Source organism: Erithacus rubecula (genome assembly GCF_903797595.1).
Source record: "Erithacus rubecula genome assembly, chromosome: Z".
Classification (NCBI taxonomy): domain Eukaryota; kingdom Metazoa; phylum Chordata; class Aves; order Passeriformes; family Muscicapidae; genus Erithacus; species Erithacus rubecula.
This window is the reverse complement of record NC_136661.1, coordinates 5,862,724-5,878,341: the sequence shown is the minus strand read 5'-3', so window position 1 is coordinate 5,878,341 and position 15,618 is coordinate 5,862,724. Positions and strand designations below refer to the sequence as shown.

Sequence of the window (15,618 nt, the reverse complement as noted above, 5' to 3'; positions counted from 1 at the left end):
GTGGGCAATATTTTGTCCTTTTCAATTATCCAGGACTGTCAAGTGATTCACATTTTTAGTTAAATAAATACAGAATAGTTATTTGGTAGAGAGTACAAATATTTATATTTATTAGAAAAGTGCTTTTATTTTATCTACTTCACAAAAATTCATGAAAATTAAATCATTACCATCTTTTTTTGCATAGTTCAGATGCTTTTCCAGTAATTCATATTCTAACAGTAATTTCACTCCCATATTAAATTAGGGTTTGCACTATGGCTGCTTTTTATTTTATACGGAGTATAGTATTTTTCTCCTTGTAGATAGCTACCAACATTTTTTTCTATAAATAAAAAGAAAGAAGTGGAGTCTCTCCCTTCCCATGATGGTCTTTTGTGCCAAATGCAACTTGTTTCTGATGTTTTTGTACCTTTATATTCTTCTTGATATGGTCATGGTTATATTGTCCCACATCTCTTTACAATCAGTTAAGCAGTACAAGGGTTGGTGCTAGAGCCCAATGAAAAAAAAATTATTCCAGGTTCTCATAGCTCAGGAGAGGCTGGTAAGAGGGTGTACAGTTGTACTACTATGCAAGATCAAATCTTTAAAATCTTTTCCTAAGTGTGGATTTTTTTCTATCAGTGATCATACTTTCTGTTAAAATATGTATTAGATAAAAACGACTTGACTGTATTTAGATGACAAAAAAATAAAAAGGAAAAAAAGGCCCAGAAGAACATTTAAAATTTCTATAAGTAACAAATGGAAGAGCTAAAAAAAGTCAACCAAGCAAGAATGGAATTTATCTGTACATTTCTACTCAGTACAACAGGAAGAATACTGCAAAGATTTTGAATGCTTTTTCCTTTTGGTATCTACTCTGCCTAAAAGGTAATAAAGCTACTTGCTGCAATAGCAACCTCTTTCTACAATCAGTGTTTTTGTGAAGGAATAGCAGATTGGTGTTCCATCTTCCAAACTTGATTCAGGCTTGCAATCAGCAACTAGACTATATGTTAGAAGGCAGGACCTTAGAAATCCAATTCTTAAAAAAAAACTTGCCTTCCATACTTCCATACAATCTGGGAAAATTAATATATCAGAGGATTTCAGGGAGTCTCACTTTGACCAACTGTAATCATCCTTACCTCAGTTATGTCATTTTTTGTTCTTACACACCTATTGTTTTCCAGCTTCTTTTGGTCTTTTTGTGGTGGTGTGTTTTTTGGTTTTTCTGGTTGTTTTTTAATTTTTTTGTTTTGTTGTTGTTGTTGTTGTTGTTTTTTTGGTTTTTTGAAATTTTTTTTTCCTGCTCTGCTGTTCATATGTGCTTTTTGTTTCCTTCAATGTCTTTTTCTCAGAGTAGTGTCTTGGTTTAGGAATGGCATTGTCCAATTTAGTACTACTACTGAAAACATGTGCCACTTGCTCACTCCCCTGCTTTCCCTTTCCCTTTTCCTGTGGTGTGTTGGAGAGAAGAACTGGAGCTACAAGAGCTGAGATGAATTTACTGGAAGCAGCAATGAGATAAGAAAACTAACACTAACAGCAGCAATACTAATGACAGAGAGTACAAGAAAAGAGGTGACATTCACAAGCAACTCCACCTCATTTACTTGACCAGAAGGAGCTCCTTCTCTTCAGAAAGACTCTTCTTCCCTCACCCCAGCAATGGTAGTAGAGGTGGTAGAGAATAAGCACCTGGTCTTTGCCATGCCCCTGTCCTGGCTAGAACTTAACCCCATCCTGGCTGGAATGAAAAAAACCAGCCTTCCTCTTGCTCTGTTATTTCCTGTGCTTAATCATTATTATCTATTTGATTCCCTCTCAAAGGTAGAAACACAATGTGAGACCTCACTAAGCACAACCATGAGAACAACCATGTAAATTAAGAAATTTACAATTCATCTTCTTTTCTTCAAAATTATAGACATGAATTTTAATGCACATGGGTCTCTGTAGAAATAACTATATTTGCTTTCAAAAAATGTCCCTCATATAATAAGCAATACCTAACAAGAGGAATTAGGTTACTATTTTCCTCTTCTGCTGTTTGCACTATTACTTTTCACTAGTACCCTATTTTTTTAAAGGAAAACAATTTTTTTTTTTTTTTACTGTGTCCTACTGTATGATAATGTGATATTGATACAATATTTACCACTACAATTTTTTGAATTTAACTGCAATTTGTTGACAGGACATGAATAATATTATCTCTAGCACTGCAATATTTCACTCATCAAGAAAGAAGAAATTTTACCTTTCTTGCTCTTTTTTTCTTTTCCTCTTCTGTTACCATTTTTGAGTATCCTCTGCATTCCTTGAATGATGTAACACTCCATTTTGCTAGTCATGCAGGAAACCATTTTTCTTTTTCTGGATTAGATTTCTAATCCATTAATGAGTTAAATAAGCTAACAAAAATGTAGTATGTGGTTGGAGTGTCTCAAAGTGAAAGAAAGAGAGAAACAGCATCAACAAGCTGTTAAAACTCTACATAATACTTACTGAAATTGCAGTCTTAATGTTTGGATTTCCATTTGCTGAAAGGCTTATAAAAAGTAGTAACCTGAACTGCCTGAAGTGTCTTTTACTAGTTTTGGCTGGAGTTTCATCATATGGGAGTTTCTATTTTGCCAGATCCTCAGGTCCTCAATCACTTGGATATCATTTTTTTGTAAAACCATCTGTAAATTAACTGGGAAATGTTTCTTACAAGATGTATAAAAATAACAGTCATTCAAAAAAAAAAATTCAAAACATTCCTCCTACGAAAAAAGTAGGAGAAAATATCAAGTTCATGCCAACACACTGAAGCAGACTCTTTCACAAGTCCATAAACTGTAAACTACGTATTTCTCCATTTGGTCTTCCAGTGCCAGTTACTGTAGTGGCATGACTATCATAAATTGGATGAGTGTCCAATAGTGACATTCATAAAAGCTGGTCATCATAGCTGCCAGACCTACCTGTATTTCATTTCACCTTGAAGTAGGGGAAATGCTAGGGCAAGGTCATGAAACCATTTAAAAAATCTTACAAGGTCTCACACAGCATACTCAATATTATTAGTGCCTTGTCAGAATGCTGTTTGCCTTCCTCTTTTTTCCTTTCTCTTTTTTTCCTCTGGCTTACCAAGGTCTTTGCATGGATGCTAGTACTGCGCAGGAGTGTTTACAGCAATTTGATAGAGACACTAAAAGATTCTGTGGTTGTAGGATGTCAGGGAATATGTGAAACTCACAGCAGCTCATTCAACTTCTATATAAATTCAAAACATATTCATGTGACATCTCTCTCACCAAAAGAAAAGAAGAGAAAAAGCATATTTCCATCTACAGCTGGATACTGTTAGCAGTACGCAAATGTGGGAATTGCCAGAATACCTTTTAAACTGGAAAGCAGAGGCACAGCCTACAAATATGGCAGAACATACCTTCCTTTTACCCAGTTGTGGTTGTAAGGTGTGAGATGCTTAACCTTATTTCTTAACAGTATCTCCCATATTGCCCAGGCAGTTTAACTCCTTTAGCTGGAATAGAAATGATTCAAAGAGATGGCCTTTTAAAATTGATTTTTAAACTTTGTAGAAAGAGTTTAAGAGACAAACAAGAAGTTGTAGTAATAAGAGGATGCAGATGACAACCAGTGGACGATGAGAACCATGTAACCAGTGAGAGCTTTAACTGATCACTATAGAAAATGAGAGATGTCATACATTCTTCAGTTAACACCACTTGCCAAATGCTTTTGTAACATCTCTGTGCACTGAAAGGTCCCTTCTGTGTATTGATACAGTATCTCAGTTTACCAGAAAGTTATAGATACCTATTTAATCACTTGATTAATAAGGTAAGAGTGCTCAGATGGGGCATCTAGCAACTTTAAGAGCTGAGTGATAGAAGCAAATGTGTGTGTGTCTGTGTGTGTGTGAGTGGAAGAAGCACATCTCTTCAGTAGGAGGAAGCTGTTGGATTGACCTAGAGGAGAAATACCCTGATTCAGTATGAATACCACCCACTGCCCACCACATTTAGACAGAAAAAAGTGGCACAATGACACTGTACACTGTGAAAAAACTCAACTTGTGAGGACCGGGAGTCCAAACAGGAATGAAGAGTAATGTGATTGAAAAATATAGTATATGGAATGGGTATACCAAAATAGAATAAGCAAAAACAAGCAGCATGAGAGAACAGAAAGAACAGAAAAAAGTTTTTCTGGAGCATTCATACACCTTTAAAAGAAAATTATTTACAATATACTTTTGTACTGGATGCATTTCTCCTTGTAAATTCATGTAATATTTATCATCCTGCAGTTAGGATTGCTGATTTTAGTAATTTCCATTTACCAAAGTCACTTTGGGCATTTTTAATAGAGTCAAGGTCATCATCATCCAAGATGAGGACACTACTCCACACGTCTGAAATTTTGTTGTTTTAATCCTTACCTGATTCCAGTACAGGAAATGCAATTCTTCATTGTTTTACAGCTAGAAAAAAAGAAACATTAAAAAAATCGGATAAATGTCAGGTGACTTAATACTTTTGGACTTCCTCTGGTGCTCTAATGTTGTAGGGTTTATGACAGTACTATTAATAGGATGGATAGCTGTATCTGAGGACAACGATGGCTACATCAAATCAAATCATCTGCGAGACCAAAAATGTACTAATCTTCAAGAGTTTCTTGGTTGATACATTCCAAGATCTTTAAAAGTTCTGAATTCATGTTGCTTCTCAGAACCATGACAGTGCTTTGAATTAAAAAAAAAAACAAACAAAACAACCTTTTAAAGAAGTGTGTAGACTTCCATACTGAAAATAAAGCAAATTGTGGACTATCAAGTGAAAATCAAGTAAAAATTTATTTCAATATTTAGTGACATTAACTCTCAAAACTATGAATTGCTAAAACTTCCAATGCAAGAAGATTCATGCATTTCATGTTCATTATGACTACCAACAAATCACAACTTATTTACTAAAAGATTCTACCTATGTCATTTATAGTTGGTTACATTTTTTCTTAACATTTATATTAGCTTTGTACTCTTTTCCTTGATACATGCTAACCTTTTACATACCTGTATATAACCTGTAAGATACTAGAATGTAGAATTAAAGTGAAAATTTAAAAAGTGTGGAAACATCCAGTCAGTAAAATTCACATTCAATTTCCAGTTTCTGAAGAAGTTTATATGTAGTGCAAGTTCTAGAAAATGGTATTCTGATGCAATACTTTGGTTTGTGTACACTTGGCTACTTTTTTCCTTTATACTTGTTCTATGCAGTGATCTGAAGGTAGAGTTATTCCAAACACTTTCTGTATTGTCACGTACAGATGTTTTAAAGACAAAAAAGACAAAGAATAAATACTGCAGGTGATGGAAACAATGCTTTTAATTCTTTTTTTTTTTTTTTTAAGAAGTTTTCCTAATTTCCACCTATGAACATGGGTGCAGCAGACTTTCCTTGTGTTTGACTTTTCTTGTTAATCAACTTGTGGCAGAGTTCACATCCATCTTTTGACTGGAACAGGCTGCTGAAGTAGTTCATATAAACCAACTTATTTTCATGGTTTCGAATTACTCTGAGGAGTCTCGCAGACTAAACCGGACTTTCAGCTCTTTCTGTGGTATCTCTGAGCCAGTACTTGCTCAGTTGCTGTCTACTGTTTCCTCTCTGCTCATTCATTACCTTTCTTGGGCAGAAACACACACTCTTCAAGACAACAGGGAAAAAAAACCTCTCAAATTCACCTACTCAGTAAGAAAGGACGGAATATATTTCTGGATGAGGGCTTAGCAAAGGAATGTAATCAGTTTTTCCTAGTTCAGCCCTCAGATTTCACAAATGTAGGAAAAGGACAGTAATGGTGAAATGCCACTTGTTTGCAGGCTCATATTTATCAGATTCTGTGTGGATTTGCCTTAGGTTGCAATGCAAGATGTAACCAAAAGCATGTATTCTATTTCCATCTGTTAAAATCTGCTAAAACCAGGTGGGGCAATGATTTTTATCTCTTCCACAACCCATCCTTTATCCAGGGAGATGTCTTCTGTTAGTGGGCCATTGAGTCTCACTCATAACTGATAAAATTACATCATCCAGTTGTGAGATGCTCCACCTGCAGGGGAGCCAAACATTCCTACCTAGAAAAAATCTGAGATTTGGGACACCACACTGTGCCTTTTTTTCCACTGCATTCCCAGAGAAAGACCACACCCTTGTACATCACCAATAGACCTTCAGAGGAAAACTACAACTTTCTACAGGATCACTGCTTCAACAGAAACACATCTGTCACTCCAGGAGGATTGCAGCCAGTATTTAATCAGACTGCTGCCAACACCCTGACAGAGAGGGTGTCAGGGTGTATTCTAACTCTGTCAGTGTTTTTGAACTACTGCATTTTATTCTAATTTTCCTATTAAATTGTAGTTCTGACTTGGGTTCTCCCACTGGTTTGCTTTCAAACCAGCACAGGATTCCACACACTGTTTACAGAAGTTTAATTTATAGTTTAAATGCAGCAGTTTGATTATTGAAATAACCAATACTTTCTGCTATTGCAGTCTAAGCATATTAGTTATTTTTTTGTGTAAGAAAGATACCTTAACTACTTGTGGATGAGACAAGGAGAAGACAAAGACTGCCATCTATTGTTCTGAAATAGAGTACAAGAGAGACATATAAATAAAGCAGCAAGAGAACATGAATATCCTGAATTCAGTACTCCAGTCATCTCTATCACTTTCCCAATACAAAGATTTTGGTTCCCCAAACATATAACCTTTTATCTAAGTGGAATTCATTTTGGCTTTATGCCTAATTTATAAATTGAAAGACTTTTCCATATTTCAGTGAATATCATTAACACACCAAATTCGTAGGAAGTATAAAGTACGTGGCTGAGGTATTTAATTACAAGATGTATTTGCTTTCTTTTCAGGTAGACCTATATACATGAATTCTGTTATTTTATTTACTATGGAGGCAAGAAGAAATTCTCTGTTCTTTGTCCTTGTCTGAATATTCATCTTCATCTAGTCATTATCATGGAATTATCTTTTATACCATGTAAACCTGCTGAAGCCCATTAAAGTCATATAGATACTGCAGACAAAATGGACAGATACTATGAAAATTCTGATCTAGAACACTATTAAATACAGGTCAGAAAGCAGTGTACTGAAAAGAAGACACATTCATTGACACAGAGGGGAGACAAGGTGACCTGATTATGTATTGTTAATCGTTTATCCCTTTCATGCTACTGTACAATTAAGGCTCTTGACCATCTGTGCAGTACTACTGGAAATCAGGACCACATTTTTCATAAGTCTGGCAGCAAGAACATGATCAAAGAAAAATCTAGTGTCACCAAATAATGAACCTTTGACTGCTCAGCTGAACAGGCTGGGAGGCCAGAATAAAGGCCAGAGGGTCTCAGTGACTTGATGACTATCTAGATTTGAGACATACTGTTCTAGCACTATTGCTTAGCAGAGACAATATGGAATAGCCTCTCTTTTTCATCCTGACATTTTTTGAGAAAAAAAGCTGTGAGGTGAAAGAAATATTATTTCTAATGAAAGTGATTAATGTTAAATACAATAAGGTTCCCTCTATATTTAAAATAAAATATTAAGAGTAAATGTAATAAAAATAAATATTTAATGTGAATTCTCAACTTGGAAGTTCTACTTATGATTAGATAATCTTGCCTTTGTAAGAAGTGCATAGATATTATGGGAATTTCTAATAAAGCCAAAAGGGTCTGAAACAGAGCACTCAAAACACTTTTCATCTGGATAGAATGACATTATTGGATGAAGGATACCTACCAACTATATCTGTAGGTAAACTTACTCCCTATTTGTCCTGCTTTTACTGTTTATCATTCCCAGTTAAAATGTGCCTAATTTCATCTTCATGTCACAGAAATGCTTAACTTCTACAGAGTTCCATGAATGAACTCTGAATGAATTTTGAGAACATTACAAGTTAGAAGCTTACATAGTTCTGTCAATATTTTAAAACTATGATGAAAAAGATGCAAAACTGACAGAAGAGACATGTATATATATATCTATGTGTATATATATATATATATATATGTATAAAGAAAAAAAAAGTTTTTCTTTGGTTCCCTAACATTACCAAACTGCATACTATTAATGAAACATGCAGGCTACAGAAATTTTCCGTCACTATTGAAAAGAGAGATGTGTGCAACTGTCTTTGCAAATAATTTGATGGGTGAGGGTATGGGTGTTAATGTCTTTGAAATGGGTCTTAATGTCTCTACTAACTTTGGGCAACAGATTGTTGCAGAGCCTAGACAGGGCTTGCACAAACCTGAACTTCTGAACTTCGGGGTAAAATAATAGATTCAAAGGGAGAATATGTGACAGGTAGTTTGAGGGGAAATACGTGGTTATGTGGTAGGCTGTTCAGGAAGGCTGTACCTTCCTAGTACCTCAGCAGTGGGGAAAGGAAGAGAGGAACATATGGCCGGGAGTTTAGGATCAAAGGAGGCTGTGCTTTCTGAAACCCTGGGAGAGAAAACCCTGCAGGCGTTAATTCAAATAAAGCTGAAGGACTCCTCTGTCTCCTTTTTACACATAAACCTCCGGAATTTGTGGATTTTCCTGGCACTATTACATTTAAACAGCACTCACACTATGACTTATAACTCAATGCAGCATAACAGAAGCTGCAGCAATCTGCACAATCTAGACAGTTGTATCAGGAGCAGGGCAAAACCTGTCTCATTGGCATCAGCTTCTCTGCTTTGGGGCCAGCAGCGCTTTGTTTCTGGTATTTGCTGCCATCTCCTGTATTTCAAGAAGTATTGCAGCGGAATTTTAGAAGCGAGCATTTCGTACATCTAAAATAACTTTAGTTAGCTATGTGACTGCAATGTTAAGCAAATGCATTACTTAAATTTTTGAAATTATTTTTTTAGTGCTACATGATAAGGAAATTACCTACATTTAAAACCAAAATGATATATTCTGCTCCTATCTGGGTGAAATACCATGCTGTGACCAGTTTTCAACTCTCAGTATCTGAAAGACATTGACATGCTTCCAGACTTCCAGCAGAAGGCCACAAAACTGTCTAATCTCTCTAATGAGAAGGAACTGAGCAAGTTAGCTTTGTTCAGCTTTAAGAGAATGAGGCTTCAGGGTAACTGCCCACCATCGCTGTCCACCATTACCCAGGGGGAGGGCACAGAAAAGATGGAGCCTCCTTGGAAAAGCACAGTGATCAGACAAGACAAATACATTCATTACAATACAGGAAATTTAGGGTGCATTAAGGAAAAATTTTTTGCCATGAGTGGTACCACACTGAAACAGGGACACAGAGGTGTCATGGAAAACAAATTTGTAACTCAAACAGATGTCAACTCCTCAAACCAGGAATGGTTCCTGACTGCAGTGAAAGAGAGAAATTAGACTGTCACACAGCAAAAAGGCTATATATTTTTTTTTTTTTTTTTTTTTTTTTGGTTCAGTGGTTGGTGCTAGATATTGCATCAGCAACTTAAAACACAGGTAAGGGAACTTACAGGTTATCCTTTTCTCTTAGAGGTTGTTGTCATGAGACCAGGGTCCTTGTTACTAGCCAACACTAACCTAAAGACATAGCACAAAATATGAAAGGCAGGAAGAAAGTGCAGAAAAGCTTACTTAAATCTCAGTAATAAAAAGATTCTTCCTGCCAAGTAGAACATGCCAGCAAATTCACAGGTGCTTTGAGATGCACCCACGCAATGTAAGCATGTATTGGAAGAACTGTGCCAGCGCAGCTTAATAAAGCCAAAATGTTAATTTGTTGACCACACATTGCTATATAACTATTCTGAAAAGGACCCCGGTCCTTACTGCCTTTTACCAAAACAGAAGTTCTTAGCTACTGGCTTTGAAAAATGATGACAAGGCATAGTTTTCCACAACCACAGCATCATGAGGATTAATGTTCTCAGACTACCCATGTACACTCCTTAGTCCATAACCTGGGACTGCTTGAACCAGTGTGGGAGGTGCACTACTGTAACACACTCCAGAGCACTCTGTGGCCTTGCAGAGCTGTAACCTGAAAGAACAACAGATGAGGACTGTTGACTCAATACTTCCACTAGTTACTGCTGTATTTTGTCTTCAACAAGTACTCCCACATGAGTCTTAGAAATCACATTTGAAAACAATGTAAAGTCATCAATCTTTTCTGCTTCATAGTGAATTAGCAAGCAGAGAACAAACAATGAGAAACTGCATTCAGCAGCACTATTTTTCAGTAAGCATTAAACAAATATTTTATTAACCCCACCAAAGGTTTAAGGAAGCAGGCAAACAACTTCCTCTGTTTCTTTGACTTGTATTCAGTGAAACAAAATTTGTTCCCCCAGGGCAGAAAAGATTATTCATTTTAGACACTGCTAGACATAGTAGTGCTATACACATATATTCAGAGATACAGCTGCACAAATTTTCTTAATGTATAATATTGTGTCCAAGTGCAAAACAACATAAATGTCTCTGAGCACAGCAAACTCCAGCATTAAGTATGCTCACCTCCCCCACCCCCCAAAAAAACAGGCTAAAAATTCCTGTATTTTGAGGCTTTTTTAGTGCTGAAAAAAGCCTTTGAGTCCCAAAGATGAATATAACTATAACTTCTTTTGATGTAATAGATATACTTGAAGAAGGATTAAAGAGGTGTTGCCCTCCAGTCATATTCTGGTTGTTTTTCACTGCTTTCTAGAATACAGCAACCAGAAACAAAAGAAAAATATTAACATAGATTACTGATCTAAGAGAAGTCAACATGTATCACACAATGGTAAAACCACAGACTGACTCATTTTAGCAGCAATCTGAACAGTCAAAATTATACTGTACCATGGCACTTCAGAAAGGAAAGACACCACAATGAAAACTGTGGGCCTTTGCCATCAAAAGCAACATTAAACTTTTTCAAATGAAATCATGTTTGTACACCAGTACTGATACGGTACACTGTGACATACAGATTAATTAGGATAACCATGTCGACCTTCCAGCTTGCTCTGACAGATCCACCCTTCCTATGATCCTGAAAGGTCCTTTATTATTTATTATTACCTTTATTTTACTTTTACTGTTGTAACCATTCTGAGGTTCTGAGGAGTAACTGTAAAGGGATTTCTTCACAGAAAGGGTTATTATTGGAATCGGCTGCCGAGGAAGTGGAGTCACTGTCACTGTCCCCGGAGGTATTTAAGAAAACATGTGGCACTCAGTGCCATGCTCTAGCTGGCTTGGTGGTGTTCGGTCGTAAGCTGGATTCGACGGCCACAAAGGTTTTCCCCAACCTAGCTGATTCTGTGTTTCTGAAACTCTGTAACAGACCGACTTTGTTTTAGGCTTTGCGCCGGCGTTTACCCCAGCTTGTGTCCCGGTGGGCACACAAGTCGCTGACGGGCGCGGCGCGGAGAAGCGGGCAGGCCCTTCCAGGCGGGCAGAGCCCGGGTGGATCCGACCGAGCAGGCTGCCAGATCGGCCTGACCCGCGCCGCTGCCCCGCTCCGCCGCCGCGCCGCTCCCCGCCCGGAAGCGCCCTCAGCACCGCCCCCGCTCCCGCCACGTGACGGGGCAAGGCGCCGCGCCCTGGGTCACGTGCGCTGCCCCCCGCGAGCACGCGTGCGCATCCAACAGCTGTCATCCGAAATCGGGGAACGCGGAGTCTGCGGTGCGGGCAGGGCAAGGGGCGACAGCCTCGAGGAGACGGGACCCGGCGGGACCCTGCCTTCCCCTGCTCTGTCCTATCCTGCCCTGTCCCGCGCCGCCCCGCCCCGCCCAGCCCCGCGCCTCTCTGCCCCTCATCCCTTCCTCCGGCCGCGCCTGCCCGCTGAAGCCTCTCCCGGACAGGTGCGGAGCGAGCGCCGAGCTGGCCCTGGCTGCGGCCGCGGGTGTGCGGGAAGGAGGTGTGGGGCTGCGAGCGGGCCGGGGGCGAGCTGGGGAGGTGGCAGGGTGGCCGAAGCGGGTCGGGCCGGGTCGGAGCCGGGGCGCTTGGCGGATGCCGGCGACGCGGCATCACCGGGGCGGGCCCGGGGCCCGGGCGGCTCCCGCCGCCGTCAGGGGGGACGCGGCCCCGCCGCGCCGGGAAGGGATGGGTGCCGAGGCTCCGCGCGGCGGACCAGAGGGTGGCGGCTGGGACCGGGGTGAGGAAGCGAAACCGGCAGGAGTGGGAAAAAAAAGGTCTGGCGTTCCTGCCCGCGGGCGGCCGTTCTGGATCGGGGCTGCCGGTGTGAGCTCTCCGCGAGATCGAGCGGGTTCTCCGTGAGTTCGAAGTGCGTGGACAGAGTGAAATAGACTTTTGCCTCTCTCCGTATCTGCCAGGGGTTTGATGAAATTGATTTGGGCTTTCCAGACCGTCTCGTTGTGGTGCAGCTCGTTTGTTCCTGCTTGTAGCTAAGATTTGAGTTGAGTGCTGAGCGAAGTACTGGGTTAAGCGTCTGTTCCACATTCGGCCGTGGTTATAACACGCTTTCTAAGCTGTTTTGGGATCAGGTCTCTATACCATGGTAGTAGTCTTCCCTTAATAAACTTTCTCTTCTGTGCATTTGTTTTTAGCTGGGAAAGTGGAGTGAGAAGTGTGCAAAATATTTCTCATAGATAACTATCTTAGGAAAAATACTCACGTGTCCGTGTGTTTCTTAAAACAGTTATACTAGCTCAGAGGATAAATGACATTTATTTTTTACTTTTTAAAGTGCAGATTTATGATTCTTTGCCGAGAATTAGCAACTATAGGTACTGAAGTTATCATTTAGTGGCTACTAAACCAGCGCCTTTTAAGCAGAATCACTTTTTCCACAAGAAAGAAACTTCATGCCACCTAAGGCAGTGGGGTTTTTTATGTCTGTGGTATAAAATTTGACTTGGGCTTTACCTTTATTTTTCCTTTACTGTCATAAATAGCTGATGGCATTGCTTCAGAGAAACATTTTCCAAACACAAGAAAAGGTTTCTGTTTCAGTAGTTAAAATGAGAGTAAACTGAACTACTCACCCGTGTGGACACTGCTGAAGGCCTAGGCACATTTTAGCTAGGTTTTTTCCCCAAATTCTAAGTATTTTTCTCAGGCCATGAAACCTTCTCAGCCCCAGCCAGGATTTTTCCCAGACTGGAGACTTTTCCTCTATTGTAAACATAAGACAAGGAATCATAACAGAGATAAACACCTGCAAGGTCTGTCAGAAAGTCAGGGAGGAGAGGTGTCTCCTTCTCTGACCAGCGATCTGTTTGTATTTTGCTTTGCACAAAGTGCCTTATTTAAAGGAATGGTTTCTTTCAATAAATTGCTCTTTCTTGCTCTTTCCTGCACCAAGCAAGAGAGGGTCTTGTTGGTGTTTTTTTGCCGCTCTTTTATCTTTCTAGCACCAACACACCCTCATGCTAGTTTTTTCCTCAGCTTAGGTTTGGAGTGGTGTAGCAGCTAGCAGTTTCTAGGGAGTGACCCAGGAAACAATATATATCACCCAGGCATGTGTACAGGCTGAGAGTTGTATATGAGACAAAAATCTTTGGTCAGTGTTTGTTTTTAAAAAAACCCTACTGATCTGCTCTCTCATGTCTTTTTTTTTTGTTTTTGTTTTTTTTTTTTTTAATGGTAAATGCAATAAAATAGGAAAAAAAATCAAATCCTGAAAGTTTTACTCTTTAATTATTGCTGAGTACGGCATGCAGATTTTTGTATCTCTTGAGCTAATTTCTAAAAAATCAAAAAAATAGTGCTGCACTAAATCTGAGTGCACAATCAGTATTGCATTCAAATAATAAAATTATATTTTTTTTCTCATTATTGGACTATTCCTAAGGTAATATAAGCAAACATAGTAATTGCTAAAAGTAGAATTTTATATGTCATTGTATTGCAAAATATTGGGTGGAGTAGATTATAGATTAAGGATTTTCTGAATTTAAGCAGCTCTTAGTCTCTTTCTTAGTTCTGCAGGTAATTCAGTTTGATATTGAATTTTTTTCTTAGTTTTCTTTAGGTGAGATATGTTTAATCAATGTTATGCTGTACAGAATGTGAATAGGATTGTGGTGCTGTTAAAGGTGGTATTTTCGTCCTGCTACCTCCAGTGTAAATTAAAAAAGCCTCACCTAACAACTTTTGAAGCATGAATTTAGTGGAGCTTTGAAGGGAAGATATATTACTATAATTCAATCTATAATATATAAAAACTATATTATAAGGTATTTGCAAGGTCTCTGAATGATCACAGGAATGGTTCAAAAAGTGATGCCCTGAAATGTTAAGATTTTAGTACTTCTCTAGTAAAAAATCTCCATAGTCACTTGATAGTTTGATAATTTATATCTCAAAATTGGCAAGTGATGTGGTGAGTTCTTTTGATTTCTGTTTAGAATCACAGAAGACCTGTAGGATATTCTGAAGATAACTAATATTTTATACTTGGAGGATGGTAATTGTGGTATAATCAAATCAAATAGTGGGAGTGTTAATAAGAACTTACTGGTCCAAAAATCTCAATATCTGTCATAAATAAACTGTTTTGTTATATATTATATATTTTGTTATACAAAGACTTAGAGTTTACTTCAGGTTTCATAGGTGGTATTGCATGTCATAATGAATTCTGCTGTAGGCTTGCCCATTCCTCTAACTGCATTTCACCAGTTTAAATTGCACATAGCAGTTGGGTTGTTGGCTTTGTCTGAGTAGTTGTACCACTGAGTTATGCAAGTACTCATTTTTGTCCGTAATTCAGTTTATGTAAAACATTTGTGGGACAGGATATTTGGGACAATATATTTGGGGCACTGTATATTTTCAGGGACAGTATACCCTGAAAACATGTCTAGCCTCTGTTCCAGGTAGCCTCTCCCAGGCATCAGGACAATCTATACAGTCATTATAATCTGTATAAATAAAGATTAGAAAACATGTCAGGATTTTAAATTTAAGGTATTAAAGTTGCCAGAGTTAAAAATTCAAAACACATCTCTTAGTGAAAACTGAATACTGAAAAGAAATCCAGTTGTCTAGTCAGTTTCTGATTTTCAGACAAAGTAGGATAATTCATTGACTGATGCAAATACTTTAGGGAACTTTCACAAACAAAACATGCTCCAGTTCCTTTGTGGCATTTCTGCCAGTAAAATATGGAGTGACTCGATTGGATTGTTGGGATTTAGCTCATTATATCTGTGGTATTTTGTCTAATAAAATTAAAAAACTAGTTATTGGCAGGTTACTTGTCTCCAGGAAGACCTAGATATTGTATGGCAGACATGACTGTCCTGAGTCAAGTTTTATTTTGCTTTCATAGTTTATTTCTTTGATTAAAAAAGTAGATAAATTGCCAAAATGGTAAATGAGCTTATGGAATGAACCTGTCCTTTGGAGCTGGATAAATTGTCTATAATCACAAATTGCTTTGAAGAAGAGTATTTTCCATTTAAAATTAAATTGGGTAAAAGTGTAGAGGTCTGTAGAGTAAGCTACAAATAAAGACATAGAAACAGGAAAGTGGGAGAAACTCCAAGTTTAAGAAGTCAAACTCTTCATGTCTGTTCATGACTTGATGGAAGTAATTGGAG

The 15,618-nt window shown here is 38.4% G+C and overlaps 1 protein-coding gene across 2 annotated transcripts in view; it reads left to right on the top strand.

The window, feature by feature from the left end:
* The first annotated feature begins 11,682 nt into the window (after window positions 1–11,682).
* Window positions 11,683–15,618, top strand: part of KDM4C (lysine demethylase 4C) — a 236,753-nt gene continuing 232,817 nt past the window's right edge. The window contains exon 1 of one of the 2 annotated variants that reach the window (XM_079330009.1): window positions 11,683–11,913. The gene's annotated coding sequence lies outside the window, so the exon portion shown is untranslated. The remainder of the gene's footprint in view (window positions 11,914–15,618) is intronic. The other variant, XM_079330010.1, reaches the window with a different exon arrangement.